The following is a 27,463-nucleotide window of genomic DNA, read 5'->3' on the forward strand; positions in this document are numbered from 1 at the left end:
GTCTATGGACAAAATTGAGCATTCGTAAAGCATCAAAGTGGACTGTTGTACTCTATTTAGTGTTGTTAGAGGTCTAACTTGCTAGTTTAGCTCCTGTACAATATTTCGTTAGGCAAAGATGCCAATAGACCAAGTTATGCTTGAAATTGCACAAAACCTTAAAGCTCATATATGGACAGAATCGAGCATTCCCAAAGCATCAAAGTGGACCGTTGTACTCTATTTAGTGTTCTTAGCAGTCTAACATCCGAGTTTAGCTTTCGTACAACGTTTCGTTAGGGAAAGATACCAGTAGACCAAATTAAGCTTCAAATTGCACAAAACTTGAAAAGTTTATCTATGGACGGAATTAAGCATTTCTAAAGCATCAAACTGGACTGTTGTACTCTATTTAGCGTTCTTAGAAGTCTAACTTGCTTGTTTGGCTTTCGTACAACGTTTCGTTAGGTAAAGATTCAATAGACCAAGTTAAGCTTGAAATTGCACAAAACCTTAAAAGCTCATCTATGGACAGAATCGAGCATTCCCAAAGCATCAAAGTGGACCGTTGTACTCTATTTAGTGTTCTTAGCAGCCTAACTTGCTAGTTTAGCTTTCGTACAACGTTTCGTTAGGTAAAGATACAAGTAGACCAAGTTATATTTCAAATTGCACAAAACTTGAAAAGTTTGTCTATGGACAGAATTGAGCATTCCTAAAGCATCAAAGTGGATCGTTGTACTCTATTTAGTGTTCTTAGACATCTAACTTGCTAGTTTAGCTTTCATACAACGTATCGTTAGGTGAAGATGCCAATAGACCAAGTTATGCTTGAACTTGCACAAAACCTTAAAAGCTCATCTATGGACAGAATTGAGCGTTCCCAAAGCATCAAAGTGAACCGTTGTACTATATTTAGTGTTCTTAGCAGCCCAACTTGCTAGTTTAGCTTTCGTACAACGTTTCGTTAGGGAAAGATACCAGTAGACAAAGTTTTGTTTCAAATTGCACAAAACTTGAAAAGTTTGTCTATGGACAAAATTGAGCATTCCTAAAGCATCAAAGTGGACCGTTGTACTCTATTTAGTGTTCTTAGAAGTCTAACTTGCTAGTTTAGCTTTCGTACAACATTTCGTTAGGTAAAGATTCAATAGACCAAGTTATGTTTGAAATTGCACAAAACCTTAAAAGCTCATCTATGGACAGAATTGAGCTTTCCCAAAGCATGAAAGTGGATCGTTGTACTCTATTTGGTGTTCTTAGCAGTCTAACTTGCTAGTTTAGCTTTTGTACAATGTTTCGTTCTATTAAGATGCCAATAAAACAAGTTATGTTTGAAAATGCACAAAACTTCAAATGCTCGTCTATGGACAGAATTGAGCATTCGTAAAGCATCAAAGTGGACCGTTGTACTCTATTTAGTGTTCTTAGAAGTCTAACTTGCTAGTTTAGCTTTCGTACAACGTTTCATTAGGTAAAGACGCCAATAGACGAAGTTATGCTTGAAATTGCACAAAACCTTAAAAGCTCATCTATGAACAGAATTGAGCATTCCCAAAGCATCAAAGTGGACCGTTGTATTCTATTTAGTGTTCTTAGCAGTCTAACATCCTCGTTTAGCTTGTGTATAACGCTTCGTTAGTTAAATATACCAATAGACCAAGCTATGTTTCAAATTGCACAAAGCTTGAAAAGTTTGTCTGTGGACGGAATTGAGCATTCCTAAAGCATCAAAGTGGACCGTTGTACTCTATTTAGTGTCGTTAGAAGTGTAACTTGATAGTTTCGCTTTTGTACAATGATTCGTTCGATAAAAATGCCAATAAAACAAGTTATGTTTAAAAATGCACAAAACTTGAAAAGTTCGTCTATGGACAGAATTGAGCATTCGTAAGCATCAACGTGGACCGTTGCACTCTATTTAGTGTTCTTAGAAGTCTAACTTGCTAGTTTAGCTTTCGTACAACGTTTCGTTAGGTAAAGATACCAGTAGACTAAGTTATGTTTCAAATTGCACAAAACCTTGAAAGCTCATCTATGGACAGAATCGAGCATTCCTAAAGCATCAAAGTGGATCGTTGTACTCTATTTAGTGTTCTTAGAAGTCTAACTTGCTAGTTTAGTTTTCGTACAACGTTTCGTTAGCTAAAGATGCCAATAGGCCAAGTCATGCTTAAAATTGCACAAAACCTTAAAAGCTCATCTATGGACAGAATTGAGCATTCCCAAAGCATCAAAGTGGACCGTTGTACTCTATTTAGTGTTCTTAGCAGTCTAACTTGCTAGTTTAGCTTTGGTACAACGTTTCGTTCGATAAAGATGCCAATAAAACAAGTTATGTTTGAAAATGCACAAAACATGAAAAGCTCGTCTATAGACAGAATTGAGCATTCATGAAGGATCAAAGTGGACCGTTGTACTCTATTTAGTGTTGTTAGAAGTCTAACTTGCTAATTTAGCTTTTGTACAATGTTTCGCCAGGTAAAGATGCCAATAGACCAAGTTATGCTTGAAATTGCACAAAACCTTAGAAGCTCATCTATGGATAGAATCGAGCATTCCCAAAGCATCAAAGTGGACCGTTGTACTCTATTTAGTGTTCTTAGTAGTCTAACATCCGAGTTTAGCTTTCGTACAACGTTTCGTTAGGGAAAGATACCAGTTGACCAAGTTATGTTTCAAACGGCACAAAACTTGAAAAGTTTGTCTATGGACAGAATTGAGCATTCGTGAAGCATCAAAGTGGACTGTTGTACTCTATTTAGTGTTCTTAGAATTCTAACTTGCTTATTTAGCTTTCGTACAACGTTTCGTTAGGTAAAGATTCAATAGACCAAGTTATGCTTGAAATTGCACAAAACCTTAAAAGCTCATCTATGGACAGAATCGAGCATTCCCAAAGCATCAAAGTGGACCTTTGTACTCTATTTAGTGTTCTTAGCAGCCTAACTTGCTAGTTTAGCTTTCGTACAACGTTTCGTTAGGTAAAGATACCAGTAGACCAAGTTTTGTTTCAAATTGCACAAAACTTGAAAAGTTTGTCTATGGACAACATTGAGCATTCCTAAAGCATCAAAGTGGACCGTTTTACTCTATTTAGTGTTCTTAGAAGTCTAACTTGCTAGTTTCGCTTTCGTACAACGTTTCGTTAGGTAAAGATTCAATATACCAAGTTATGCTTGAAATTGCACAAAACCTTAAAAGCTCATCTATGGACAGAATTGAGTTTTCCCAAAGCATGAAAGTGGATCGTTGTACTCTATTTGGTGTTCTTAGCAGTCTAACTTGCTAGTTTCGCTTTTGTACAATGTTTCGTTCGATAAAGATGCCAATAAAACAAGTTATGTTTTCAAAATGCGCAAAACTTGAAAAGCTCGTCTATGGACAGAATTGAGCATTCGTAAAGCATCAAAGTGGACCGTTGCACTCTATTTAGTGTTCTTAGAAGTCTAAATTGCTAGTTTAGCTTTCGTACAACGTTTCGTTAGCTAAAGATGCCAGTAGGCCAAGTCATGCTTGAAATTGCACAAAACCTTAAAAGCTCATCTATGGACAGAATTGAGCATTCCTAAAGCGTCAAAGTGGATCGTTGTACTCTATTTAGTGTTCTTAGCAGTCTAACTTGCTAGTTTAGCTTTGGTACAACGTTTCGTTCCATAAAGATGCCAATAAAACAAGTTATGTTTGAAAATGCACGTAACATGAAAAGCTCGTCTATAGACAGAATTGAGCATTCGTAAAGCATCAAAGTGGACCGTTGTACTCTATTTAGTGTTGTTAGAGGTCTAACTTGCTAGTTTAGCTTTTGTACAATGTTTCGTTAGGTAAAGATGCCAATACACCAAGTTATGCTTGAAATTGCACAAAACCTTAAAGCTCATCTTTGGACAGAATCGAGCATTCCCAATGCATCAAAGTGGAGCGTTGTACTCTATTTAGTGTTCTTAGCAGTCTAACATCCGAGTTTACCTTTCGTACAACGTTTCATTAGGGAAAGATATCAGTAGACCAAGTTAAGTTTCAAATTGCACAAAACATGAAAAGTTTGTCTATGGACAGAATTGATCATTCCTAAAGCATCAAAGTGGACTGTTGTATTCTATCTAGCGTTCTTAGAAGTCTAAGTTGCTTGTTTAGCTTTCGTACAACGTTTCGTTAGGTAAAGATTCAATAGACCAAGTTATGCTTGAAATTGCACAAAACCTTAAAACCTCATCTATGGACAGAATCGAGCATTCCCAAAGTATCAAAGTGGACCGTTGTACTCTATTTAGTGTTCTTAGCAGCCTAACTTGCTAGTTTAGCTTTCGTACAACGTTTCGTTTGGTAAAGATACCAGTAGACCCAGTTATGTTTCAAATTGCACAAAACTTGAAAAGTTTGTCTATAGACAGAATTGAGCATTCCTAAAGCATCAAAGTGGATCGTTGTACTCTATTTAGTGTTATTAGACGTCGAACTTGCTAGTTTAGCTTTCATACAACATATCAAGTTATGCTTGATCAAGTTATGCTTGAACAACATATCAAGTTTAGGTGAAGATGCCAATAGACCAAGTTATGCTTGAACTTGCACAAAACCTTAAAAGCTCATCTATGGACAGAATTGAGCATTCCCAACGCATGAACGTGGATAGTTGTACTCTATTTGGTGTTCTTAGCAGTCTAACTTGCTAGTTTAGCTTTTGTACAATGTTTCGTTCTATAAAGATACCAATAAAACAAGTTATGTTTGAAAATGCACAAAACCTCAAATGCTCGTCTATGGACAGAATTGAGCATTCGTAAAGCATCAACGTGGACCGTTGCACTCTATTTAGTGTTCTTAGAAGTCTAACTTGCTAGTTTAGCTTTCGTACAACGTTTCGTTAGGTAAAGATACCAGTAGACTAAGTTATGTTTCAAATTGCACAAAACCTTGAAAGCTCATCTATGGACAGAATCGAGCATTCCTAAAGCATCAAAGTGGACCGTTGTACTCTATTTAGTGTTCTTAGCAGCCTAACTTGCTAGTTTAGCTTTCGTACAATGTTTCGTTAGGTAAAGATACCAGTAGACCTTGTTATGTTTCAAATTGCACAAAACTTGAAAAGTTTATCTACGGACAGAATTGAGCATTCCAAAAGCATCAAAGTGGATCGTTGTACTCTATTTAGTGTTTTTAGACTTATAACTTGCTAGTTTAGCTTTCGTACAACGTATCGTTAGGTGAAGATGCCAATAGACCAAGTTATGCTTGAATTTGCACAAAACCTTAAAAGCTCATCTATGGATAGAATTGAGCATTCCCAAAGCATCAAAGTGAACCGTTGTACTCTATTTAGTGTTCTTAGCAGCCCAACTTGCTAGTTTAGCTTTCGTACAACGTTTCGTTAGGGAAAGATACCAGTAGACCAAGTTTTGTTTCAAATTGCACAAAACTTGAAAAGTTTGTCTATGGACAAAATTGAGCATTCCTAAAGCATCAAAGTGGACCGTTGTACTCTATTTAGTGTTCTTAGAAGTCTATCTTGCTAGTTTAGCGTTCGTACAACGTTTCGTTAGGTAAAGATTCAATAGACCAAGTGATGTTTGAAATTGCACAAAACCTTAAAAGCTTATCTATGGACAGAATTGAGCTTTCCCAAAGCATGAAAGTGAATCGTTGTACTCTATTTTGTGTTCTTAGCAGTCTAACTTGCTAGTTTAGCTTTTGAACAATGTTTCGTTCTACAAAGATGCCAATAAAATAAGTTATGTTTGAAAATGCACAAAACTTGAAAAGCTCGTCTATGGACAGAATTGAGCATTCGTAAGCATCAACGTGGACCGTTGCACTCTATTTAGTGTTCTTAGAAGTCTAACTTGCTAGTTTAGTTTTCGTACAACGTTTCGTTAGCTAAAGATGCCAATATGCCAAGTCATGCTTAAAATTGCACAAAACCTTAAAAGCTCATCTATGGACAGAATCGAGCATTCCCAAAGCATCAAAGTGGACCGTTGTACTCTATTTAGTGTTCTTAGTAGTCTAACATCCGAGTTTAGCTTTCATACAACGTTTCGTTATGGAAAGATACCAGTTGACCAAGTTATGTTTCAAACGGCACAAAACTTGAAAAGTTTGTCTATGGACAGAATTGAGCATTCGTGAAGCATCAAAGTGGACTGTTGTACTCTATTTAGTGTTCTTAGAATTCTAACTTGCTTATTTAGCTTTCGTACAACGTTTCGTTAGGTAAAGATTCAATAGACCAAGTTATGCTTGAAATTGCACAAAACCTTAAAAGCTCATCTATGGACAGAATCGTGCATTCCCAAAGCATCAAAGTGGACCTTTGTACTCTATTTAGTGTTCTTAGCAGCCTAACTTGCTAGTTTAGCTTTCGTACAACGTTTCGTTAGGTAAAGATACCAGTAGACCAAGTTTTGTTTCAAATTGCACAAAACTTGAAAAGTTTGTCTATGGACAACATTGAGCATTCCTAAAGCATCAAAGTGGACCGTTTTACTCTATTTAGTGTTCTTAGAAGTCTAACTTGCTAGTTTCGCTTTCGTACAACGTTTCGTTAGGTAAAGATTCAATATACCAAGTTATGCTTGAAATTGCACAAAACCTTAAAAGCTCATCTATGGACAGAATTGAGTTTTCCCAAAGCATGAAAGTGGATCGTTGTACTCTATTTGGTGTTCTTAGCAGTCTAACTTGCTAGTTTCGCTTTTGTACAATGTTTCGTTCGATAAAGATGCCAATAAAACAAGTTATGTTTTCAAAATGCGCAAAACTTGAAAAGCTCGTCTATGGACAGAATTGAGCATTCGTAAAGCATCAAAGTGGACCGTTGCACTCTATTTAGTGTTCTTAGAAGTCTAAATTGCTAGTTTAGCTTTCGTACAACGTTTCGTTAGCTAAAGATGCCAGTAGGCCAAGTCATGCTTGAAATTGCACAAAACCTTAAAAGCTCATCTATGGACAGAATTGAGCATTCCTAAAGCGTCAAAGTGGATCGTTGTACTCTATTTAGTGTTCTTAGCAGTCTAACTTACTAGTTTAGCTTTGGTACAACGTTTCGTTCCATAAAGATGCCAATAAAACAAGTTATGTTTGAAAATGCACGTAACATGAAAAGCTCATCTATAGACAGAATTGAGCATTCGTAAAGCATCAAAGTGGACCGTTGTACTCTATTTAGTGTTGTTAGAGGTCTAACTTGCTAGTTTAGCTTTTGTACAATGTTTCGTTAGGTAAAGATGCCAATACACCAAGTTATGCTTGAAATTGCACAAAACCTTAAAGCTCATCTTTGGACAGAATCGAGCATTCCCAATGCATCAAAGTGGAGCGTTGTACTCTATTTAGTGTTCTTAGCAGTCTAACATCCGAGTTTACCTTTCGTACAACGTTTCATTAGGGAAAGATATCAGTAGACCAAGTTAAGTTTCAAATTGCACAAAACTTGAAAAGTTTGTCTATGGACAGAATTGATCATTCCTAAAGCATCAAAGTGGACTGTTGTATTCTATCTAGCGTTCTTAGAAGTCTAAGTTGCTTGTTTAGCTTTCGTACAACGTTTCGTTAGGTAAAGATTCAATAGACCAAGTTATGCTTGAAATTGCACAAAACCTTAAAACCTCATCTATGGACAGAATCGAGCATTCCCAAAGTATCAAAGTGGACCGTTGTACTCTATTTAGTGTTCTTAGCAGCCTAACTTGCTAGTTTAGCTTTCGTACAACGTTTCGTTTGGTAAAGATACCAGTAGACCCAGTTATGTTTCAAATTGCACAAAACTTGAAAAGTTTGTCTATAGACAGAATTGAGCATTCCTAAAGCATCAAAGTGGATCGTTGTACTCTATTTAGTGTTATTAGACGTCGAACTTGCTAGTTTAGCTTTCATACAACATATCAAGTTATGCTTGATCAAGTTATGCTTGAACAACATATCAAGTTTAGGTGAAGATGCCAATAGACCAAGTTATGCTTGAACTTGCACAAAACCTTAAAAGCTCATCTATGGACAGAATTGAGCATTCCCAACGCATGAACGTGGATAGTTGTACTCTATTTGGTGTTCTTAGCAGTCTAACTTGCTAGTTTAGCTTTTGTACAATGTTTCGTTCTATAAAGATGCCAATAAAACAAGTTATGTTTGAAAATGCACAAAACCTCAAATGCTCGTCTATGGACAGAATTGAGCATTCGTAAAGCATCAACGTGGACCGTTGCACTCTATTTAGTGTTCTTAGAAGTCTAACTTGCTAGTTTAGCTTTCGTACAACGTTTCGTTAGGTAAAGATACCAGTAGACTAAGTTATGTTTCAAATTGCACAAAACCTTGAAAGCTCATCTATGGACAGAATCGAGCATTCCTAAAGCATCAAAGTGGACCGTTGTACTCTATTTAGTGTTCTTAGCAGCCTAACTTGCTAGTTTAGCTTTCGTACAATGTTTCGTTAGGTAAAGATACCAGTAGACCTTGTTATGTTTCAAATTGCACAAAACTTGAAAAGTTTGTCTACGGACAGAATTGAGCATTCCAAAAGCATCAAAGTGGATCGTTGTACTCTATTTAGTGTTTTTAGACTTATAACTTGCTAGTTTAGCTTTCGTACAACGTATCGTTAGGTGAAGATGCCAATAGACCAAGTTATGCTTGAACTTGCACAAAACCTTAAAAGCTCATCTATGGATAGAATTGAGCATTCCCAAAGCATCAAAGTGAACCGTTGTACTCTATTTAGTGTTCTTAGCAGCCCAACTTGCTAGTTTAGCTTTCGTACAACGTTTCGTTAGGGAAAGATACCAGTAGACCAAGTTTTGTTTCAAATTGCACAAAACTTGAAAAGTTTGTCTATGGACAAAATTGAGCATTCCTAAAGCATCAAAGTGGACCGTTGTACTCTATTTAGTGTTCTTAGAAGTCTATCTTGCTAGTTTAGCGTTCGTACAACGTTTCGTTAGGTAAAGATTCAATAGACCAAGTGATGTTTGAAATTGCACAAAACCTTAAAAGCTTATCTATGGACAGAATTGAGCTTTCCCAAAGCATGAAAGTGAATCGTTGTACTCTATTTTGTGTTCTTAGCAGTCTAACTTGCTAGTTTAGCTTTTGAACAATGTTTCGTTCTACAAAGATGCCAATAAAATAAGTTATGTTTGAAAATGCACAAAACTTGAAAAGCTCGTCTATGGACAGAATTGAGCATTCGTAAGCATCAACGTGGACCGTTGCACTCTATTTAGTGTTCTTAGAAGTCTAACTTGCTAGTTTAGTTTTCGTACAACGTTTCGTTAGCTAAAGATGCCAATATGCCAAGTCATGCTTAAAATTGCACAAAACCTTAAAAGCTCATCTATGGACAGAATCGAGCATTCCCAAAGCATCAAAGTGGACCGTTGTACTCTATTTAGTGTTCTTAGTAGTCTAACATCCGAGTTTAGCTTTCATACAACGTTTCGTTATGGAAAGATACCAGTTGACCAAGTTATGTTTCAAACGGCACAAAACTTGAAAAGTTTGTCTATGGACAGAATTGAGCATTCGTGAAGCATCAAAGTGGACTGTTGTACTCTATTTAGTGTTCTTAGAATTCTAACTTGCTTATTTAGCTTTCGTACAACGTTTCGTTAGGTAAAGATTCAATAGACCAAGTTATGCTTGAAATTGCACAAAACCTTAAAAGCTCATCTATGGACAGAATCGTGCATTCCCAAAGCATCAAAGTGGACCTTTGTACTCTATTTAGTGTTCTTAGCAGCCTAACTTGCTAGTTTAGCTTTCGTACAACGTTTCGTTAGGTAGAGATACCAGTAGACCAAGTTTTGTTTCAAATTGCACAAAACTTGAAAAGTTTGTCTATGGACAACATTGAGCATTCCTAAAGCATCAAAGTGGACCGTTTTACTCTATTTAGTGTTCTTAGAAGTCTAACTTGCTAGTTTCGCTTTCGTACAACGTTTCGTTAGGTAAAGATTCAATATACCAAGTTATGCTTGAAATTGCACAAAACCTTAAAAGCTCATCTATGGACAGAATTGAGTTTTCCCAAAGCATGAAAGTGGATCGTTGTACTCTATTTGGTGTTCTTAGCAGTCTAACTTGCTAGTTTCGCTTTTGTACAATGTTTCGTTCGATAAAGATGCCAATAAAACAAGTTATGTTTTCAAAATGCGCAAAACTTGAAAAGCTCGTCTATGGACAGAATTGAGCATTCGTAAAGCATCAAAGTGGACCGTTGCACTCTATTTAGTGTTCTTAGAAGTCTAAATTGCTAGTTTAGCTTTCGTACAACGTTTCGTTAGCTAAAGATGCCAGTAGGCCAAGTCATGCTTGAAATTGCACAAAACCTTAAAAGCTCATCTATGGACAGAATTGAGCATTCCTAAAGCGTCAAAGTGGATCGTTGTACTCTATTTAGTGTTCTTAGCAGTCTAACTTACTAGTTTAGCTTTGGTACAACGTTTCGTTCCATAAAGATGCCAATAAAACAAGTTATGTTTGAAAATGCACGTAACATGAAAAGCTCATCTATAGACAGAATTGAGCATTCGTAAAGCATCAAAGTGGACCGTTGTACTCTATTTAGTGTTGTTAGAGGTCTAACTTGCTAGTTTAGCTTTTGTACAATGTTTCGTTAGGTAAAGATGCCAATACACCAAGTTATGCTTGAAATTGCACAAAACCTTAAAGCTCATCTTTGGACAGAATCGAGCATTCCCAATGCATCAAAGTGGAGCGTTGTACTCTATTTAGTGTTCTTAGCAGTCTAACATCCGAGTTTACCTTTCGTACAACGTTTCATTAGGGAAAGATATCAGTAGACCAAGTTAAGTTTCAAATTGCACAAAACTTGAAAAGTTTGTCTATGGACAGAATTGATCATTCCTAAAGCATCAAAGTGGACTGTTGTACTCTATCTAGCGTTCTTAGAAGTCTAAGTTGCTTGTTTAGCTTTCGTACAACGTTTCGTTAGGTAAAGATTCAATAGACCAAGTTATGCTTGAAATTGCACAAAACCTTAAAACCTCATCTATGGACAGAATCGAGCATTCCCAAAGTATCAAAGTGGACCGTTGTACTCTATTTAGTGTTCTTAGCAGCCTAACTTGCTAGTTTAGCTTTCGTACAACGTTTCGTTAGCTAAAGATGCCAGTAGGCCAAGTCATGCTTGAAATTGCACAAAACCTTAAAAGCTCATCTATGGACAAAATTGAGCATTCCTAAAGCGTCAAAGTGGATCGTTGTACTCTATTTAGTGTTCTTAGCAGTCTAACTTGCTAGTTTAGCTTTGGTACAACGTTTCGTTCCATAAAGATGCCAATAAAACAAGTTATGTTTGAAAATGCACGTAAGATGAAAAGCTCGTCTATAGACAGAATTGAGCATTCGTAAAGCATCAAAGTGGACCGTTGTACTCTATTTAGTGTTGTTAGAGGTCTAACTTGCTAGTTTAGCTTTTGTACAATGTTTCGTTAGGTAAAGATGCCAATACACCAAGTTATGCTTGAAATTGCACAAAACCTTAAAGCTCATCTTTGGACAGAATCGAGCATTCCCAATGCATCAAAGTGGAGCGTTGTACTCTATTTAGTGTTCTTAGCAGTCTAACATCCGAGTTTACCTTTCGTACAACGTTTCATTAGGGAAAGATATCAGTAGACCAAGTTAAGTTTCAAATTGCACAAAACTTGAAAAGTTTGTTTATGGACAGAATTGATCATTCCTAAAGCATCAAAGTGGACTGTTGTACTCTATCTAGCGTTCTTAGAAGTCTAAGTTGCTTGTTTAGCTTTCGTACAACGTTTCGTTAGGTAAAGATTCAATAGACCAAGTTATGCTTGAAATTGCACAAAACCTTAAAACCTCATCAATGGACAGAATCGAGCATTCCCAAAGTATCAAAGTGGACCGTTGTACTCTATTTAGTGTTCTTAGCAGCCTAACTTGATAGTTTAGCTTTTGTACAACGTTTCGTTTGGTAAAGATACCAGTAGACCCAGTTATGTTTCAAATTGCACAAAACTTGAAAAGTTTGTCTATAGACAGAATTGAGCATTCCTAAAGCATCAAAGTGGATCATTGTACTCTATTTAGTGTTATTAGACGTCGAACTTGCTAGTTTAGCTTTCATACAACATATCAAGTTATGCTTGATCAAGTTATGCTTGAACAACATATCAAGTTTAGGTGAAGATGCCAATAGACCAAGTTATGCTTGAACTTGCACAAAACCTTAAAAGCTCATCTATGGACAGAATTGAGCATTCCCAACGCATGAACGTGGATAGTTGTACTCTATTTGGTGTTCTTAGCAGTCTAACTTGCTAGTTTAGCTTTTGTACAATGTTTCGTTCTATAAAGATGCCAATAAAACAAGTTATGTTTGAAAATGCACAAAACCTCAAATGCTCGTCTATGGACATAATTGAGCATTCGTAAAGCATCAAAGTGGACCGTTGCACTCTATTTAGTGTTCTTAGAAGTCTAACTTGCTAGTTTAGCTTTCGTACAACGTTTCGTTAGGTAAAGATGCCAATAGACCAAGTTATGCTTGAAATTGCACAAAACCTTAAAAGCTCATCTATGAACAGAATTGAGCATTCCTAAAGCAACAAAGTGGACCGTTGTACTCTATTTAGTGTTCTTAGCAGTCTAACATCCGAGTTTAGCTTTCGTATAACGCTTCGTTAGTTAAATATACCAATAGACCAAGTTATGTTTCAAATTGCACAAAGCTTGAAAAGTTTGTCTGTGGACGGAATTGAGCATTCCTAAAGCATCAAAGTGGACCGTTGTACTCTATTTAGTGTCGTTAGAAGTGTAACTTGCTATTTTAGCTTTTGTACAATGTTTCGTTCGATAAGGATACCAATAAAACAAGTTATGTTTAAAAATGCACAAAACTTGAAAAGCTCGTCTATGGACAGAATTGAGCATTCGTAAAGCATCAAAGTGGACCGTTGCACTCTATTTAGTGTTCTTAGAAGTCTAACTTGCTAGTTTAGCTTTCGTACAACGTTTCGTTAGGTAAAGATACCAGTAGACCAAGTTATGTTTCAAATTGCACAAAACTTGAAAAGTTTGTCTATGGACAGACTTGAGCATTCCTAAAGCATCAAAGTGGACCGTTTTACTCTATTTAGTGTTCTTAGAAGTCTAACTTGCTAGTTTAGCTTTCGTACAACGTTTCGTTAGGTAAAGATTCAATAGACCAAGTGATGTTTGAAATTGCACAAAACTTTAAAATCTCATCTACGAACAGATTTGAGCATCGCCAAAGCATCAAAGTGGACCATTGTACTCTATTTAGTGTTCTTAGCAGTCTAACATCCGAGTTTAGCTTTCGTATAACGCTTCGTTAGTTAAATATACCAATAGACCAAGTTATGTTTCAAATTGCACAAAACTTGAAAAGTTTTGTCTATGGACAAAATTGAGCATTCCTAAAGCATCAAAGTGGACCGTTGTACTCTATTTGGTGTTCTTAGAAGTCTAACTTGCTAGTTTAGCTTTCGTACAACGTTTCGCTAGGTAAAGATTCAATAGACCAAGTTATGCTTGAAATTGCACAAAACCTTAAAAGCTCATCTATGGACAGAATTGAGCTTTCCGAAAGCATGAACGTGGATCGTTGTACTCTATTTGGTGTTCTAAGCAGTCTAACTTGCTAGTTTAGCTTTTGTACAATGTTTCGTTCTATAAAGATGCCAATAAAACAAGTTATGTTTGAAAATGCACAAAACCTCAAATGCTCGTCTATGGACAGAATTGAGTATTCGTAAAGCATCAAAGTGGACCGTTGCACTCTATTTAGCGTTCTTAGAAGTCTAACTTGCTAGTTTAGCTTTCGTACAACGTTTCGTTAGGTAAAGATGCCAATAGACCAAGTTATGCTTGAAATTGCACAAAACCTTAAAAGCTCATCTATGAACAGAATTGAGCATTCCCAAAGCATCAAAGTGGACCGTTGTACTCTATTTAGTGTTCTTAGCAGTCTAACATCCGAGTTTAGCTTTCGTATAACGCTTCGTTAGTTAAATATACCAATAGACCAAGTTATGTTTCAAATTGCACAAAGCTTGAAAAGTTTGTCTGTGGACGGAATTGAGCATTCCTAAAGCATCAAAGTGGACCGTTGTACTCTATTTAGTGTCGTTAGAAGTGTAACTTGCTATTTTAGCTTTTGTACAATGTTTCGTTCGATAAGGATACCAATAAAACAAGTTATGTTTAAAAATGCAAAAAACTTGAAAAGCTCGTCTATGGACAGAATTGAGCATTCGTAAAGCATCAAAGTGGACCGTTGCACTCTATTTAGTGTTCTTAGAAGTCTAACTTGCTAGTTTAGCTTTCGTACAACGTTTCGTTAGGTAAAGATACCAGTAGACCAAGTTATGTTTCAAATTGCACAAAACTTGAAAAGTTTGTCTATGGACAGACTTGAGCATTCCTAAAGCATCAAAGTGGACCGTTTTACTCTATTTAGTGTTCTTAGAAGTCTAACTTGCTAGTTTAGCTTTCGTACAACGTTTCGTTAAGTAAAGATTCAATTTTACAAGTTATGCTTGAATTTGCACAAAACCTTAAAAGCTCATCTGTGGACAGAATTGAGTTTTCCCAAAGCATGAAAGTGGATCGTTGTACTCTATTTGGTGTTCTTAGCAGTCTAAATTGCTAGTTTCGCTTTTGTACAATGTTTCGTTCAATAAAGATGCCAATAAAACAAGTTATGTTTGAAAATGCACGTAACATGAAAAGCTCATAGACAGAATTGAGCATTCGTAAAGCATCAAAGTGGACCGTTGTACTCTATTTAGTGTTCTTAGAAGTCTAACTTGCTAGTTTAGCTTTCGTACAACGTTTCGTTAGGTAAAGATACCAGTAGACCAAGTTATGTTTCAAATTGCACAAAACTTGAAAAGTTTGTCTATGGACATACTTGAGCATTCCTAAAGCATCAAAGTGGACCGTTTTACTCTATTTAGTGTTCTTAGAAGTCTAAATTGCTAGTTTAGCTTTCGTACAAAGTTTCGTTAGCTAAAGATGCCAGTAGGCCAAGTTATGCTTGAAATTGCACAAAACCTTAAAAGCTCATCCATGGACAGAATTGAGCATTCCTAAAGCATCAAAGTGGATCGTTGTACTCTATTTAGTGTTCTTGGCAGTCTAACTTGCTAGTTTAGCTTTGGTACAACGTTTCGTTCCATAAAGATGCCAATAAAACAAGTTATGTTTGAAAATGCACGTAACATGAAAAGCTCATCTATAGACAGAATTGAGCATTCGTAAAGCATCAAAGTGGACCGTTGTACTCTATTTAGTGTTGTTAGAGGTCTAACTTGCTAGTTTAGCTTTTGTACAATGTTTCATTAGGTAAAGATGCCAATACACCAAGTTATGCTTGAAATTCCACAAAACCTTAAAGCTCATCTATGGACAGAATCGAGCATTCCCAATGCATCAAAGTGGACTGTTGTACTCTATTTAGTGTTCTTAGCAGTCTAACATCCGAGTTTACCTTTCGTACAACGTTTCATTAGGGAAAGATATCAGTAGACCAAGTTAAGTTTCAAATTGCACAAAACTTGAAAAGTTTGTCTATGGACAGAATTGAGCATTCCTAAAGCATCAAAGTGGATTGTTGTACTCTATCTAGCGTTCTTAGAAGTCTAACTTGCTTGTTTAGCTTTCGTACAACGTTTGGTTAGGTAAAGAATCAATAGACCAAGTTATGCTTGAAATTGCACAAAACCTTAAAACCTCATCTATGGACAGAATCGAGCATTCCCAAAGCATCAAAGTGGACCGTTGTACTCTATTTAGTGTTCTTAGCAGCCTAACTTGCTAGTTTAGCTTTCGTACAACGTTTCGTTACGTAAAGATAGCAGTAGACCCAGTTATGTTTCAAATTGCACAAAACTTGAAAAGTTTTTCTATCGACAGAATTGAGCATTCCTAAAGCATCAAAGTGGATCGTTGTACTCTATTTAGTGTTCTTAGACGTCTAACTTGCTAGTTTAGCTTTCGTACAACATATCGTTAGGTGAAGATGCCAATAGACCAAGTTATGCTTGAACTTGCACAAAACCTATGGACAGAATTAAGCATTCCCAAAGCATCAAAGCGAACCGTTGTACTCTATTTAGTGTTCTTAGCAGCCCAACTTGCTAGTTTAGCTTTCGTACAACGTTTCGTTAGGGAAAGATACCGGTAGACCAAGTTTTGTTTCAAATTGCACAAAACTTGAAAAGTTTTGTCTATGGACAAAATTGAGCATTCCTAAAGCATCAAAGTGGACCGTTGTACTCTATTTGGTGTTCTTAGAAGTCTAACTTGCTAGTTTAGCTTTCGTACAACGTTTCGCTAGGTAAAGATTCAATAGACCAAGTTATGCTTGAAATTGCACAAAACCTTAAAAGCTCATCTATGGACAGAATTGAGCTTTCCGAAAGCATGAACGTGGATAGTTGTACTCTATTTGGTGTTCTTAGCAGTCTAACTTGCTAGTTTAGCTTTTGTACAATGTTTCGTTCTATAAAGATGCGAATAAAACAAGTTATGTTTGAAAATGCACAAAACCTCAAATGCTCGTCTATGGACAGAATTGAGCATTCGTAAAGCATCAAAGCTGACCTTGCACTCTATTTAGTGTTCTTAGAAGTCTAACTTGCTAGTTTAGCTTTCGTACAACGTTTCGTTAGGTAAAGATGCCAATAGACCAAGTTATGCTTGAAATTGCACAAAACCTTAAAAGCTCATCTATGAACAGAATTGAGCATTGCCAAAGCATCAAAGTGGACTGTTGTACTCTATTTAGTGTTCTTAGCAGTCTAACATCCGAGTTTAGCTTTCGTATAACGCTTCGTTAGTTAAATATACCAATAGACCAAGTTATGTTTCAAATTGCACAAAACTTGAAAAGTTTTGTCTATGGACAAAATTGAGCATTCCCAAAGCATCAAAGTGGACCGTTGCACTCTATTTAGTGTTCCTAGAAGTCTAACTTGCTAGTGTAGCTTTCGTACAACGTTTCGTTAGGTAAAGATGCCAATAGACCAAGTTATGCTTGAAATTGCACAAAACCTTAAAAGCTCATCTATGAACAGAATTGAGCATTCCCAAAGCATCAAAGTGGACCGTTGTACTCTATTTAGTGTTCTTAGCAGTCTAACATCCGAGTTTAGCCTTCGTATAACGCTTCGTTAGTTAAATATACCAGTAGACCAAGTTATGTTTCAAATTGCACAAAGCTTGAAAAGTTTGTCTGTGGACGGAATTGAGCATTCCTAAAGCATCAAAGTGGACCGTTGTGCTCTATTTAGTGTCGTCAGAAGTGTAACTTGCTATTTTAGCTTTTGTACAATGTTTCGTTCAATAAGGATACCAATAAAACAAGTTATGTTGAAAAATGCGCAAAACTTGAAAAGCTCGTCTATGAACAGAATTGAGCATTCGTAAAGCATCAAAGTGGACCGTTGCACTCTATTTAGTGTTGTTAGAAGTCTAAGTTGCTAGTTTAGCTTTCGTACAACGTTTCGTTAGGTAAAGATACCACTAGACCAAGTTATGTTTCAAATTGCACAAAACTTGAAAAGTTTGTCTATGGACAGACTTGAGCATTCCTAAAGCATCAAATTGGATTGTTGTACTCTATTTATTGTTCTTAGAAGTCTAACTTGCTAGTTTAGCTTTAGTACAACGTATCGTTAGGTGAAGATGCCAATAAACCAAGTTATGCTTGAACATGCACAAAACCTTAAAAGCTCATCTATGGACAGAATTGAGCATTCCCAAAGCATCAAAGTGAACCGTTGTACTCTAGTTAGTGTTCTTAGCAGCCCAACTTGCTAGTTTAGCTTTCGTACAACGTTTCGTTAGGGAAAGATACCAGTAGACCAAGTTTTCTTTCAAATTGCACAAAACTTGAAAAGTTTTGTCTATGGACAAAATTGAGCATTCCTAAAGCATCAAAGTGGACCGTTGTACTCTATTTAGTGTTCTTAGAAGTCTAACTTGCTAGTTTAGCTTTCGTACAACGTTTCGTTAGGTAAAGATTCAATAGACCAAGTTATGCTTGAAATTGCACAAAACCTGAAAAGCTCATCTATGGACAGAATGGAGCTTTCCCAAAGCATGAAAGTGGATCGTTGTACTCTATTTGGTGTTCTTAGCAGTCTAACTTGCTAGTTTAGTTTTTGTACAATGTTTCGTTCTATAAAGATGCCAATAAAACAAGTTATGTTTGAAAATGCACAAAACCTCAAATGCTCGTCTATGGACAGAATTGAGCATTCGTAAAGCATCAAAGTGGACTGTTGCACTCTATTTAGTGTTCTTAGAAGTCTAACTTGCTAGTTTAGCTTTCGTACAACGTTTCATTTGGTAAAGATTCAATAGACCAAGTTATGCTTGAAATTGCCCAAAACCTTAAAAGCTCATCTATGGACAGAATTGAGCTTTCCCAAAGCATGAAAGTGGATTGTTGTACTCTATTTGGTGTTCTTAGAAGTCTAACTTGCTAGTTTAGCATTTGTACAATGTTTCGTTCTATAAAGATGCCAATAAAACAAGTTATGTTTGAAAATGCACAAAACTTGAAATGCTCGTTGATAGACAGAATTGAGCATTCGTAAAGCATCAAAGTGGACCGTTGCACTCTATTTAGTGTTCTTAGAAGTCTAACTTGCTAGTTTAGATTTCGTAGAACGTTTCGTTAGGTAAAGATTCAATAGAAAATGTTATGCTTGAAATTGCACAAAACCTTAAAAGCTTATCTATGTACAGAATTGAGCTTTCCCAAAGCATGAAAGTGGTTCGTTATACTCTATTTGGTGTTCTTAGAAGTCTAACTTGCTAGTTTAGCTTTCTTACAACGTTTCGTTAGGTAAAGATGCCAATAGACCAAGTTATGCTTGAAATTGCACAAAACCTTATAAGCTCATCTATGGACAGAATTGAGCATTCCCAAAGCATCAAAGTGGACCGCTGTACTCTATTTAGTGTTCTTAGCAAACTAACATCCGAGTTTAGCTTTCGTATAACGCTTCGTTAGTTAAAGATACCAATAGACCAAGTTATGTTTCAAATTGCACAAAGCTTGAAAAGTTTGTCTAAGGACAGAATTGAGCATTTCTAAAGCATCAAAGTGGACCGTTGAACTCTATTTAGTGTTCTTAAAAGTCTAACTTGCTAGTTTAGCTTTCATACAACGTTTCGTTCGATAAAGATGCCAATAAAACAAGTTATGTTTGAAAATGCACAAAACTTGAAAAGCTCGTCTATGGACAGAATTGAGCATTCGTAAAGCATCAAAGTGGACCGTTGCACTCTATTTAGTGTTCTTAGAAGTCTAACTTGCTAGTTTAGCTTTCGTACAACGTTTCGTTAGCTAAAGATGCCAATAGGCCAAGTCATGCTTGAAATTACCCAAAAACTTAAAGCTCATCTGTGGACAGAATTGAGCATTCCCAAAGCATCAAAGTGAACCGTTGTACTCTATTTAGTGTTCTTAGCAGTCTAACTTGCTAGTTTAGCTTTGGTACAACGTTTCATTCGATAAAGATGCCAATAAAACAAGTTATGTTTGAAAATGCACAAAACATGAAAAGCTCGTCTATAGACAGAGTTGAGCATTCGTAAAGCATCAAAGTGGACCGTTGTACTCTATTTAGTGTTGTTATAGGTCTAACTTGCTAGTTTTGCTTTTGTACATTGTTTCGTTAGGTAAAGATGCCAATAGCCCAAGTTACGCTTGAAATTGTACAAAACCTTAAAAGCTCATCTATGGACAGAATCGAGCATTCCTAAATCATCAAAGTGGACCGTTGTACTCTATTTAGTGTTCTTAGCAGTCTAACATCCGAGTTTAGCTTTCGTACAACGTTTCGTTAGGGAAAGATACCAGTAGACCAAGTTATGTTTCAAATTGCACAAAACTTGAAAAGTTTGTCTAGGGATAGAATTGAGCATTCCTAAAGCATCAAAGTGGACTGTTGTACTCTATTTAGTGTTCTTAGAAGTCTAACTTGCTTGTTTAGCTTTCGTACAACGTTTCGTTCGGTAAAGATTCAATAGACCAAGTTATGCTTGAAATTGCACAAAACCTTAAAAGCTCATCTATGGACGGAATTGAGGTTTCCTAAAGCATCAAAGTGGATCGTTGTACTCTATTTGGTGTTCTTAGCAGTCTAACTTGCTAGTTTAGCTTTTGTACAATGTTTCGTTCTATAAAGATGCCAATAAAACAAGTTATGTTTGAAAATGCACAAAAGTTGAAAAGCTCGTCTATGGACAGAATTGAGCATTCGTAAAGCATCAAAGTGGACCGTTGCACTCTATTTAGTGTTCTTAGAAGTCTAACTTGCTAGTTTAGCTTTCGTACAACGTTTCGTTAGCTAAAGACGCCAATAGGCCAAGTCATGCTTGAAATTGCACTAAACCATAAAAGCTCATCTATGGACAGAATTGAGCATTCCCAAAGCATCAAAGTGGACCGTTGTACCCTATTCTGTGTTCTTAGCAGTCTAACTTGCTAGTTTAGCGTTGGTACAACGTGTCGTTCGATAAAGATGCCAATAAAACAAGTTATGTTTGAAAATGCACAAAACATGAAAAGCTCGTCTATAGACAGAATTGAGCATTCATAAAGCATCAAAGTGGACCGTTGTACTCTATTTAGTGTTCTTAGAGGTCTAACTTGCTAGTTTAGCTTTCGTACAATGTTTCGTTAGGTAAACATGCCAATAGGCCAAGTCATGCTTGAAATTGCACAAAACCATAAAAGCTCATCTATGGATAGAATGGAGCATTCCCAAAGCATCAAAGTGGACCGTTGTACTCTATTTAGTGTTCTTAGAAGTTTAACTTGCTAGTTTAGCTTTGGTACAACGTATCGTTAGGTGAAGATGCCAATAGACTAAGTTATGCTTGAAATTGCACATAACCTTAAAAGCTCATCTATGGACAGAATTGAGCATTCCCAAAGCATCAAAGTGAACCGTTGTACTCTATTTAGTGTTCTTAGCGGCCTAACTTGCTAGTTTAGCTTTCGCACAACGTTTCGTTAGGGAAAGATACCTGTAGACCAAGTTATGTTTCAAATTGAACAGAACTTGAAAAGTTTGTCTATGGACAGAATTGAGCATTCATAAAGCATCAAAGTGGAACGTTGTACTCTATTTAGTGTTTTTAGAAGTCTAACTTGCTTGTTTAGCTTTCGTACAATGTTTCGTTAGGTAAAGATGCCAAGAGACCAAGTTATGCTTGAAATTGCACAAAACCTTAAAAGCTCATCTATGGACAGAATTGACCATTCATAAAGCGTCAAAGTGGACCGTCGTACTCTATTTAGTGTCGTTAGAAGTGTAACTTGCTAGTTTAACTTTCGTACAACGTTTCGTTAGGTAAAGATACCGGTAGACCAAGTTTTGTTTCAAATTGCACAAAACTTGAAAAGTTTGTCTATGGACAGAATTGAGCATTCCTAAAGCATCAAAGTGGACCGTTGTACTCTATTTGGTGTTCTTAGAGGTCTAACATGCTTGTTTAGCTTTCGTACAACGTTTCGTTAGGTAAAGATGCCAAGAGACCAAGTTATGCTTGAAATTGCACGAAACCTTAAAAGCTCATCTATGGACAGAATCGAGCATTCGCAAATCATCAAAGTGGACCGTTGTACTCTATTTAGTGTTCTTAGCAGTCTAACATCCGAGTTTAGCTTTCGTACAACGTTCCGTTAGGGAAAGATACCAGTAGACCAAGTTATGTTTCAAATTGCACAAAACTTGAAACGTTTGACTAGGGATAGAATTCAGCATTCCTAAAGCATCAAAGTGGACTGTTGTACTCTATTTAGTGTTCTTAGAAGTCTAACTTGCTTGTTTAGCTTTCGTACAACGTTTCGTTCGGTAAAGATTCAATAGACCAAGTTATGCTTGAAATTGCACAAAACCTTAAAAGCTCATCAATGGACAGAATTGAGCTTTCCCAAAGCATCAAAGTGGATCTTTGTACTCTATTTGGTGTTCTTAGCAGTCTAACTTGCTAGTTTAGCTTTTGTACAATGTTTCGTTCTATAACGATGCCAATAAAACAAGTTATGTTTGAAAATGCACAAAAGTTGAAAAGCCCGTCTATGGACAGAATTGAGCATTCGTAAAGCATCAAAGTGGACCGTTGTACTCTATTTAGTGTTCTTAGAAGTCTAACTTGCTAGTTTAGCTTTCGTACAACGTTTCGTTAGGTAAAGATGCCAAGAGACCAAGTTATGCTTGAAATTGCACAAAACCTTAAAAGCTCATCTATGGACAGAATTGAGAATTCCTAAAGTGTCAAAGTGGATCGTTGTACTCTATTTAGTGTCGTTGGAAGTTTAGCTTGCTAGTTTAGCTTTCGTAAAACGTTTCGTTAGGTAAAGATACCGGTAGACCAAGTTATGTTTCAAATTGCACAAAACTTGAAAAGTTTGTCTAGGGACAGAATTGAGCATTCCTAAAGCATCAAAGTGCATCGTTGTACTCTATTTAGTGTTCTTAGACGTCTAACTTGCTAGTTTAGCTTTTGTGCAACGTATCGTTAGGTGAATATGCCATTAGACAAAGTTATGCTTGAATTTGCACAAAACCTTCAAAGCTCATCTATGGACAGAATTGAGCATTCCCAATGCATCAAAGTGAACCGTTGTACTCTATTTAGTGTTCTTAGCGGCCTAACTTGCTAGTTTAGCTTTCGTACAACGTTTCGTTAGGTAAAGAAACCAGTAGACCAAGTTATGTTTCAAATTGCACAAAACTTGAAAAGTTTGTCTATGGACAGAATTGAGCATTCCTAAAGCATCAAAGTGGACTGTTGTACTCTATTTAGTGTCGTTAGAAGTGTAACTTGCTAGTTTAGCTTTTGTAGAATGTTTCGTTCGATAAAGATGCCAATAAAACAAGTTATGTTTGAAAATGCACAAAACTTGAAAAGCTCGTCTATGGACAGAATTGAGCATTCGTAAAGCATCAAAGTTGGCCGTTGCACTCTATTTAGTGTTCTTAGAAGTCTAACTTGCTAGTTTAGCTTTCGTACAACGTTTCGTTAGCTAAAGACGCCAATAGGCCAAGTCAATGCTTGAAATTGCACAAAACCATAAAAGCTCATCTATGGACAGAACTGAGCATTCCCAAAGCATCAAAGTGGACCGTTGTACCCTATTCTATGTTCTTAGCAGTCTAACTTGCTAGTTTAGCGTTGGTACAATGTGTCGTTCGATAAAGATGCCAATAAAACAAGTTATGTTTGAAAATGCACAAAACATGAAAAGCTCGTCTATAGACAGAATTGAGCATTCATAAAGCATCAAAGTGGACCGTTGTACTCTATTTAGTGTTCTTAGATGTCTAAATTGCTAGTTTAGCTTTCGTACAATGTTTCGTTCGGTAAACATGCCAATAGGCCAAGTCATGCTTGAAATTGCACAAAACCATAAAAGCTCATCTATGGACAGAACTGAGCATTCCCAAAGCATCAAAGTGGACCGTTGTACCCTATTCTGTGTTCTTAGCAGTCTAACTTGCTAGTTTAGCGTTGGTACAACGTGTCGTTCGATAAATATGCCAATAAAACAAGCTATGTTTAAAAATGCACAAAACTTGAAAAGCTTGTTTATGGACAGAATTGAGCATTCGTAAAGCATCAAAGTTGGCCGTTGCACTCTATTTAGTGTTCTTAGAAGTCTAACTTGCTAGTTTAGCTTTCGTACAACGTTTCGTTAGCTAAAGACGCCAATAGGCCAAGTCATGCTTGAAATTGCACAAAACCATAAAAGCTCATCTATGGACAGAACTGAGCATTCCCAAAGCATCAAAGTGGACCGTTGTACCCTATTCTGTGTTTTTAGCAGTCTAAGTTGCTAGTTTAGCGTTGGTACAACGTGTCGTTCGATAAGGATGCCAATAAAACAAGTTATGTTTGAAAATGCACAAAACTTGAAAAGCTCGTCTATGGACAGAATTGACCATTCGTAAAGCATCAAAGTGGACCGTTGCACTCTATTTAGTGTTCTTAGAAGTCTAACTTGCTAGTTTAGCTTTCGTACAACGTTTCGTTAGCCAAAGATGCCAATAGGCCAAGTCATGCTTGAAATTACCCAAAAACTTAAAAGCTCATCTATGGACAGAATTGAGCATTCCCAAAGCATCAAAGTGAACCGTTGTACTCTATTTAGTGCTCTTAGCAGTCTAACTTGCTAGTTTAGCTTTGGTACAACGTTTCATTCGATAAAGATGCCAATAAAACAAGTTATGTTTGAAAATGCACAAAACATGAAAAGCTCGTCTATAGACAGAATTGAGCATTCGTAAAGCATCAAAGTGGACCGTTGTCCTCTATTTAGTGTTGTTAGAGGTCGAACTTGCTAGTTTAGCTTTTGTACATTGTTTCGTTAGGTAAAGATGCCAATAGACCAAGTTATGCTTGAAATTGTACAAAACCTTAAAAGCTCATCTATGGACAGAATCGAGCATTCCCAAATCATCAAAGTGGACCGTTGTACTCTATTTAGTGTTCTTAGCAGTCTAACATCCGAATTTAGCTTTCGTACAACGTTTCGTTAGGGAAAGATGCCAGTAGACCAAGTTATGTTTCAAATTGCACAAAACTTGAAAAGTTTGTCTAGGGACAGAATTGAGCATTCCTAAAGCATCAAAGTGGACTGTTGTACTCTATTTAGTGTTCTTAGAAGTCTAACTTGCTTGTTTAGCTTTCGTACAACGTTTCGTTCGGTAAAGATTCAATAGACCAAGTTATGCTTGAAATTGCACAAAACCTTAAAACCTCATCTATGGACAGAATTGAGCTTTCCCAAAGCATCAAAGTGGATCGTTGTACTCTATTTGGTGTTCTTAGCAGTCTAACATCCGAGTTTAGCTTTCGTACAACGTTTCGTTAGGTAAAGATGCCAAGAGACCAAGTTATGCTTGAAATTGCACAAAACCTTAAAAGCTCATCTATGGACAGAATCGAGCATTCCCAAATCATTGAAGTGGACCGTTGTACTCTATTTAGTGTTCTTAGCAGTCTAACATCCGACTTTAGCTTTCGTACAACGTTTCGTTAGGGAAAGATGCCAGTAGACCAAGTTATGTTTCAAATTGCACAAAACTTGAAAAGTTTGTCTAGGGACAGAATTGAGCATTCCTAAAGCATCAAAGTGGACTTTTGTACTCTATTTAGTGTTCTTAGAAGTCTAACTTGCTTGTTTAGCTTTCGTACAACGTTTCATTCGGTAAAGATTCAATAGACCAAGTTATGCTTGAAATTGCACAAAACCTTAAAACCTCATCTATGGACAGAATTGAGCTTTCCCAAAGCATCAAAGTGGATCGTTGTACTCTATTTGGTGTTCTTAGCAGTCTAACATCCGAGTTTAGCTTTCGTACAAGGTTTCGTTACGTAAAGATGCCAAGAGACCAAGTTATGCTTGAAATTGCACAAAACCTTAAAAGCTCATCTATGGACAGAATCGAGCATTCCCAAATCATCAAAGTGGACAGTTGTACTCTATTTAGTGTTCTTAGCAGTCTAACATCCGTGTTTAGCTTTCGTACAACGTTTCGTTAGGGAAAGATACCAGTAGACCAAGTTATGTTTCAAATTGCACAAAACTTGAAAAGTTTGTCTAGGGACAGAATTGAGCATTCCTAAAGCATCAAAGTGGACTGTTGTACTCTATTTAGAGTTCTTAGAAGTCTAACTTGCTTGTTTAGCTTTCGTACAACGTTTCATTCGGTAAAGATTCAATAGACTAAGTTATGCTTGAAATTGCACAAAACCTTAAAAGCTCATCTATGGACAGAATTGAGCTTTCCCAAAGCATCAAAGTGGATCGTTGTACTCTATTTGGTGTTCTTAGCAGTCTAACTTCCTAGTTTAGCTTTTGTACAATATTTCGTTCTATAACGATGCCAATAAAACAAGTTATGTTTGAAATGCACAAAAGTTGAAAAGCCCGTCTATGGACAGAATTGAGCATTCGTAAAGCATCAAAGTGGACTGTTGTACTCTATTTAGTGTTCTTAGAAGTCTAACTTGCTAGTTTAGCTTTCGTACAACGTTTCGTTAGGTAAAGATGCCAAGAGACCAAGTTATGCTTGAAATTGCACAAAACCTTAAATGCTCATCTATGGACAGAATTGAGAATTCCTAAAGTGTCAAAGTGGTTCGTTGTACTCTATTTAGTGTCGTTGGAAGTTTAGCTTGCTAGTTTAGCTTTCGTACAACGTTTCGTTAGGTAAAGATACCGGTTTACCAAGTTATGTTTCAAATTGCACAAAACTTGAAAAGTTTGTCTAGGGACAGAATTGAGCATTCCTAAAGCATCAAAGTGGATCGTTGTACTCTATTTAGTGTTCTTAGACGTCTAACTTGCTAGTTTAGCTTTCGTGCAACGTATCGTTAGGTGAATATGCCAATAGACAAAGTTATGCTTGAATTTGCACAAAACCTTCAAAGCTCATCTATGGACAGAATTGAGCATTCCCAATGCATCAAAGTGAACCGTTGTACTCTATTTAGTGTTCTTAGCGGCCTAACTTGCTAGTTTAGCTTTCGTACAACGTTTCGTTAGGGAAAGATACCAGTAGACCAAGTTATGTTTCAAATTGCACAAAACTTGAAAAGTTTGTCTATGGACAGAATTGAGCTTCCTAAAGCATCAAAGTGGACTGTTGTACTCTATTTAGTGTCGTTAGAAGTGTAACTTGCTAGTTTAGCTTTTGTAGAATGTTTTGTTCGATAAAGATGCCAATAAAACATGTTATGTTTGAAAATGCACAAAAACTTGAAAAGCTCGTCTATGGACAGAATTGAGCATTCGTAAAGCATCAAAGTTGGCCGTTGCACTCTATTTAGTGTTCTTAGAAGTCTAACTTGCTAGTTTAGCTTTCGTACAACGTTTCGTTACCTAAAGACGCCAATAGGCCAAGTCATGCTTGAAATTGCACAAAACCATAAAAGTTCATCAATGGACAGAACTGAGCATTCCCAAAGCATCAAAGTGGACCGTTGTACCCTATTCTGTGTTCTTAGCATTCTAACTTGCTACTTTAGCGTTGGTACAACGTGTCGTTCGATAAAGATGCCAATAAAACAAGTTATGTTCGAAAATGCACAAAACGTGAAAAGCTCGTCTATAGACAGAATTGAGCATTCAAAAAGCATCAAAGTGGACCGTTGTACTCTATTTAGTGTTCTTAGAGATCTAACTTGCTAGTTTAGCTTTCGTACAATGTTTCGTTTGGTAAACATGCCAATAGGCCAAGTCATGCCTGAAATTGCACAAAACCTTAAAAGCTCATCCATGGACAGAATGGAGCATTCCCAAAGCATCAAAGTGGACCGTTGTACTCTATTTAGTGTTCTTAGTAGTCTAACATCCGAGTTTAGCTTTCGTATAACGCTTCGTTAGTTAAATATACCAATAGACCAAGTTATGTTTCAAATTGCACAAAGCTTGAAAAGTTTGTCC

This window comes from Tripterygium wilfordii, chromosome 7 (assembly GCF_013401445.1).
Source record: "Tripterygium wilfordii isolate XIE 37 chromosome 7, ASM1340144v1, whole genome shotgun sequence".
Taxonomy (NCBI): Eukaryota; Viridiplantae; Streptophyta; class Magnoliopsida; order Celastrales; family Celastraceae; genus Tripterygium; species Tripterygium wilfordii.